Source organism: Microtus ochrogaster, linkage group LG3 (genome assembly GCF_000317375.1).
Source record: "Microtus ochrogaster isolate Prairie Vole_2 linkage group LG3, MicOch1.0, whole genome shotgun sequence".
In the NCBI taxonomy this organism is placed as follows: domain Eukaryota; kingdom Metazoa; phylum Chordata; class Mammalia; order Rodentia; family Cricetidae; genus Microtus; species Microtus ochrogaster.
The window spans coordinates 925737-932836 of record NC_022029.1 but is presented as its reverse complement, the minus strand read 5'-3'; the positions used below and the strand labels follow the sequence as shown (position 1 = coordinate 932836).

At 40.8% G+C, this 7100-nt stretch overlaps 1 protein-coding gene across 2 annotated transcripts in view; it reads right to left on the bottom strand.

The window, feature by feature from the left end:
• Positions 1–7100, bottom strand: part of Samd12 (sterile alpha motif domain containing 12) — a 377093-nt gene that overhangs the window by 334030 nt on the left and 35963 nt on the right. The window lies entirely within an intron of this gene.

Genomic DNA, 7100 nt, shown 5'->3' with positions numbered 1-7100 from the left:
AGAGAGAGAGAGAGAGAGAGAGAGAGAGAGAGAGAGAGAGAGACTATGATAATATGTTATTGTCTTTCCTTAGAAATTATTGTCTCATCCTTAGAGGGATGTTTGTCAACTCCCAGGCACTGGTGTCAGACTTCTTGCTAAGGGTGTAGTCCAAGACTCCTTTTTACCCCCTTTAAATGCTGATCTTATACCACCCTGCTCTCACCCTGGGGTAGCTCTGCAACATCAGCTTTTTAATCCTTCGCTTGGAAAGGCTGGCTAGGGCTCCTGATTCCTTTAGGCTTTCCACATGCTTCAATGTCAAGGACCATGGGTCTTTGCATTCTAACTGTAGCATGAACCTAATGCTATTGTGAAAGTCCCCCATGTTTGTCTATGAAAATTAGCCTTCACATAGAAACAGGCAATTCTGAAGCATCGAAATCAATCCGGTTATGACTGTGTTAGTTCTTCAAGGTTTCGGTGTTGAATGGATTTCCAGAGTTTTAGGCTAGAATAAAGAATATTTTTGTGTGTGTGTGTGTGGAGTATGAGCATCCACCTCCATTACTCAAATGCCAACCTCTTAGGCCTATCTGAGCTGTATCAGATCTGCCAATGGAGAGATGACTGGACGGTCTGCTCCACTCACTATCGGATGCTCCATCTCTCTTAGATACCCACTCTTCATTTGGAAATCTCAAGAGTCACTCCATATAGTCCTAGTTCACCAGAGGAGTATCACTAGCCAAAGGCCCCACAAATGTGTTGTAAACTGCTTTGCTAGCATGAGTTTCACATGTGGAAGAACCTGTTTTAAGGTAGGCTGTGCTCGTGCCAAACCTCAAGGTCGGCAGAAACCCTAGGTAACCTGTACTTCGCAGCTCCCCTCTCAACCTGTATGTAAGATGTACAGATATGCTTTTTTAACTTTATTTCTTTTTTGTTTTTTAATTTTTTAAAAAAAGAACATAAACTATCTCTTCTCATTATACATACCAATCCAAGTTCCCACTCTATTCTCCAAACATACCCACCTCATCCCTACCCACTTTTCAGAGAGGGTAAGGCACATTGCTTTGGGGAAGGTCCTAGGCCCTCCCTTCTATGTCTAGGCTGAGCAAGGTATCAGAGTCTCCTCTTTGTTGACTATATCATGAATCAGAGGCTGAAATGTACCATATTATGGTAATGTTTTCAGGGCTTAACACATTAGTAATAAATTCATTTCTGAGTGAACACTTACTGTGGCTTCTGCTGAGGTCTGTCCGAACACCCAACGCAGTGGTGATGCTGGGAGCTGGGGACTCATACAGCATGATGTCATTTTTGTTCTTCACTCTTGCTCTGACCCTTGGACAATTCATTAAACATGCACTCACTGTGTGTCACATGCATTGCATCCTTTCCTATCACTGGTGACATTACACTGGGCTGGCAGCTTTATGTGGAGACACTCTTGTTCCCTGAGCCAAGATGTACAGATAGCCAAGAATGACATCATTCTATCCCCCAAACTGCCACAAACCTTCTCAGAGGCCGCCGAACAATGTCACATGATCAGGGTTAAGTGTGCCCCGCTCTTCATCTGCTTAACTCGCGTCAAAGTCCTTTCAGCTTTCTGTTTGATCCTAGATTAGTGACCCCTGTTCATTGTTACAAATCTCTCCCAGTTCCCTGCAGTCTATTCTCATCTACCCACCCGTGGCTTACCCACAACACCGGGCTTTCTTCTTTTCTTGCCTCTAGCACCAAGTTCCAGGCCAGCTCCTTTAAGTCTGTGCCAAAGAAATACAAACTGAATCTAATATTAGCCTAATGAGAAAAGGCTATCTGCTGCCAAAGATTCACATAATGTATGCCAGAGCCAAGTGAGGCAATTCTTCACTGTTTCAGATGCTGGCATTGTTTCCCCCTTATATAATACAACAATCAAGATCTGCTGTGCTCCTCATCCTAGGAGTAAAGAATACATGTAGCGTTTTTAACCTCTATTGGTGCCTAGTTGGCTAGCATCTAAGCCCAACAGACTGTATCTTTCCTTTCAAATAAATAAATCATTTGTTCATTTAATGTGTAGGCAATAAAAGCCCTGAATTTAGAGCTATCAGATGGAGATTTCAGCTCCTTCTCCCTGCAGTTATTAAACAAAAACTACATCTTGGTGAACCACTTAAATGACCAGGCTTTTGAACTGTAAAATAGAAAGGCTGAGTTTATCAATATAAGCATGAGGCAGAACTGTAGATGAGAATGACAGCAAATAAATAAATAAATAAATAAATAAATAAATAAATAAATAAATAAATGCCTCACCCCTGGGATTAGCATTATTGGGAGGAAAAGAAAGATTCTGAACTCATAAAATTTGTATTAAAGAAATCTAAGAATATACCAGGTGGTATTCTCATTAAACACCTAGAAAATTAATTCTAGAAAGCAGGACTATGTAATTTCCCAGTTTGTTTATGCCCCTTGTGATAACACAGACCAGAATCCCAGGGTAAGGCACAGCCAGGATTCTGCCTGCCTTTGGGCTGACACTTTTTCATAATCATTTTTTAAAATACGGTTTTGTTTGTTTTTATTTTTTTGAGAGAGGGTTTATCTGTGTACCCTGTGTGGCCCTAGCTGTCTGAGAATTCATTCTGTGGACTAGGCTGGTCTTGAACTCAAAAATCCACCTACCTCTGCTTCTCAATGATGCCAGAGTTTCAACCATCCGAGTATGCATGAAGGCATGCTACTTTCATAAGAGACTTCTGCTTATTTTGACAAACTTTGTTTCTGAGTGAAACATGCATCCACCTAGGCCCAAGGACAAGGTTCAGAGAGAATGTCAACCTTTGTCAGTTTTTCGACTCACTCATATACCCAGAGAACCTTACGGATTTCCCCAGATTAGAGCTAGCTACTATAGAAGGACTTTCTGCCATGATACCCATCACCTGCAACCCTCTCATCACAAGACAGAGCCTGCAGACACATGCTGCGATCACAAACTTGGAACATGGCTGTTGTGAACAAAACAAAAAGAGCTGTTTTCACTTTACTCAAATTTTTAAAATTTCCATAGTCAAAGGTTCCTAGTGGCTACATCGCTGAACAATCCTGTTGAAAAGAAATTAATGCCTTTCACTCAAGTCCCATACACCTGGCCCTAAATAATTTACCCACCTTGAATCCCACCATACATATACAACTCTCTGATACTTATGCTGAACACACCTGCGTATCTCGACTGCCACATCTGTCCCATGATGCTTACTTAGTCTTCAACACGAAGCACATCATCCAGCCTTGCAGCTATGTGCTTGAATATGTTACAGTACAGGTGTAGTTCTACCTGGGCTCAATGAGCCACCCTCCCTAATAGTCTTGTACCAAATTCTTTGGGAGTAAAAGGCCAACTTATATCAGTTCTGGGCCTGTCATCAGGATCTGCAAACCCCAGGGTTGTTTCCTTGGAAACATCACCTACTTGTAGAAACCATCACTTGCCCACAGACTATATAGACTACATGAATAGAATGGTAGAGAAGATTGCTAAGAAAGAGGCTGCACCTTCGCTGTGTCACAGAGCCGCCCTTGTTAAAACTATTGGTTATAGCAATGGTTCCTCCGAAGAACTTCTGGGCCTCCCCACGACACAGGAATGCTGTGCATAGCCTATCTCTTGCCTCACACTCTTCCCAACAAAGTTAAAGCATTATTTCTGGATCTTGAATTTGGAACTGCAGCTGTTGGAGTGCTATGTACACTCTCAGCAAAGATTCCTAGGGACCCAAGGGAATCCTGAGACTTCACATTGATAAATGTCTTTCAAAGAGATCAATTTCAGTTGTGTTCAGTTCTGTGACCTAAAATGAAGACTTCCCATCAATAAGTTATCAGACACAGTAGGGCACTCTGTTGGCTTCTCTTTGCTTTATAAGAGCTGGAGGCAACATGTTACTGGCTACTTGCTTAGCTGGTGCTTTGTGTAAAGCCAAGTTGAAAAATAAAGATGATGAATTCCAGCCAGTTAGAGGCATGAAACTCATAGCATCCATTGGGGATCCCAAACAGGTGATGATGACGGAAGGGACTGGTGTCACAGCCTAACAGTGTCAACTCAATGTGGCAGAGCCTAAAGGAACAGCAGGGAGCTGCAGCATGGTTTTCCAAGTAAAGTCTAGGAGACATGCATGGAAGAACTTATAGTGTCAAACAGGTCAAAAATCAATAATCAGAATGGCCAGTTGTAATGCTAAGGTAACAGCTGGTCAGAGTTTTGGATCCCCAGGTGGACACAGATGTAAAAGGAGTATCTCATCAGAAACTGTCTACAACCCAAGACACAAGAAGGCAAAGACCCAGTCAGTCACTTTTTCAACAAATAAGAATAAAAAAGTTATCAACAGGCATTAGAAACTTTACTCCTTTGGCAAACAACTAACCTCAGGAATTGAAGTAACACAAGGAAGGCAATCCACCAGTCTGAAAGGGAGAACACTAATAAACAGGAAAAATCAGGATGAAACTATAAATACAACAATATGGAAGGGTCTTCTAAATAAAGATAATGAAAATAATGCTTATGTTTAAAAAATTCAAACAAACCAGATGTGTATAATGTTTCCCTTCAGCTCAACTTCAATATAAACCACTCCTCAAAATGGAGACTAAACACTTCCCCATATGTGATGCTCTTATTCAAAGGACATTTTTACATATTTAACACTACATACCCTGTAGTAACATTCCTTTCCAATTTAAAATATTATCACCTCTATCTTTCTACATAAATACATACAGCACCCCTGTACCATTAAAAGGATGCACTCTCTTCCACTACATGAACATATATTGCTTCTTTAGCCAGTGTGCTATGAAACAAGGTGTTTTAAATGTTTTCATATAACAAACAGTGGGCTGACCAATATTTTGTATCCACCTTTGCATATCTTATTATGTCCTTGGGATACATTCCTAGAAAGAGATTCATTGGCCTGAAAGTAATACCCCCTGAAAATGTTAGGAACTAATATTAAACTATCTTACAGGGAAAAAAAAATATGTGTCCCATTGCACTGCTGAGTGGCTTTAAATGCATGTATTTGGGCCAGAGATTTATTGGGTAAGTTGAGAGTAGGTGAAGGGAGCAGAGATTCAACTACCTAAATAAGAGAAAAGAAGATGGCCCACGGTCTGCTGGCCCTCTACAAACAGCAGAAGACAAAACATAAGTGTGTCTATGTGTGCACAAAATGAGTCTGAAGACTCATGGGGAAGACTTCAGGTTGTGATGCCGCCGGATCTGCCGGCATCACCTTAGGCCACCGTTACTCCGTCTCCCCAGCAACCATCTTCATCTGCTAATCCTCTATGAAGAGATGGACACATTCTTGAGCATTTGAAATTGAATTGTGAATTTCTGTTCGTGACTTATTGAAATTTCTACTCTGTTTACCCTTAAACATGTCAATGCAAAACACGCTGGAACTTCGGGGTTTTATTGTAGATGATTTGGACAAAGTCCAACGAACATAGTTTCTAACTGTGCTCTATTGTTTAGAAAAGGTTTGTACTAGTTCCTCAGTTTTAAGAGAACTATGCTCTCAGGAAAGCACTTACAAAGGGCTCTGCAGATTCAGAGGGCTACTCTCCAGAACTGTAGGGATTTCCTGCAGAATCATAAAGTCACATATTCAACATTAATTCAGAAGCAATCAAACCACATACGACCTGAATCGGTTTTCTGTAAATATTTTTAAAGAGCAGAAGTATAATCTGGAAATATTCAATTACATTTGAATTAAAATAAAACAAAATATCAAAAATTAGTTTTTCCCCTCAGTTAGATTCATAATATTATGGACATCCTTTAACTCAGACAAGCTCTGTTTATCTTCGGAGTAAAGTAAGATCATGAGGATATTTTTTTTTCCTGGATCTTCTGGATACCTGTATAGCACCAGAGATTGATTATGTTTAGATGCCATGGTAAAGCTCACTTATCACCAGCTCTGCTCACAAGCCAAATGTAGACCATCCACCAATTTCCTTTAAGGGGCTATTTCTCTCCCTAGAAATATTCAGGGCAAAGTGCTTGCAATAGCTTCCTCACCAATCACTCGCCACTTCTTCCCTCACACTCAGAGATACATAGGAGTAACGTCATCAGCTTTTAATTATCCAGCCAAGTAGAGGAAGCAATGATGGTCATTATTCGCAATCGTAGGTAAAGCGGAAACAAAATCGCATTTTAACACAGAACACGATTTGCGAGAGGACCACAGAACGACAGTCGGATGACCTTCCAACTTCCGATTGTCCTTGGGTTCTTACATTTGTTTTCTAAGGTTTGCACCCACTGACTCCCTCAACAAACATCAATGGAAATTCTCTGGTAGGGAGTCCACAAAGAGGAACCACCATCTATGAAAATTAATTCTCTCTGTTTCCAATGAGAAAGTTAAAGTGAACATCTTTGACAACTGGCATGGAAATCCTCAGTGAGTTCACACAAACATCTATACAATGGCTTCCCCCCTTTAATTGAAAGTAGATTTTCTTCTCATAAAATAAATCTGATTACAGTTTCCTTTCCCTCTCCTCCTATCCAGATTCACTCACTTTCTATCTCTCATTAGAAAAGAGCAGGCTTCCACAAGATAATAATAAAATAAAACACAATAAGATAAAACAAAAACCATCATATCAAGACAAACCAACAGAAAGAAAAGAGCCCAAGAGAAGGCACAAGAATCTCATCCACATACTCAGGAATCCCATAAAAACACGAAATTGGAAGCCATAATATTGTACACAGAGGCCTTAGTGCAGACCTGTGCAGATGCTGTGCATGCTGCCTCAGTCCTTGGGAGTTCATAAGAACTTGGCTCGTGTTGATTTAGAAGAACTTGTTTTCTTGGTGTCCACCATTCCCTCTGGGTCTTACACTCTTTCTGCCTTCTCTTCTGCTGGGTTCCTTAAGGTCTGAGGGGAGAAACTTGACGGAACCAACACATTTAAGACTGAGTGCACCAAGCGCTCGCTCGCTCTCTCTCTCTCTCTCTCTCTCTCTCTCTCTCTCTCTCTCTCTCATAGAGGTCATGATGATAAATGAAACAAGCCAT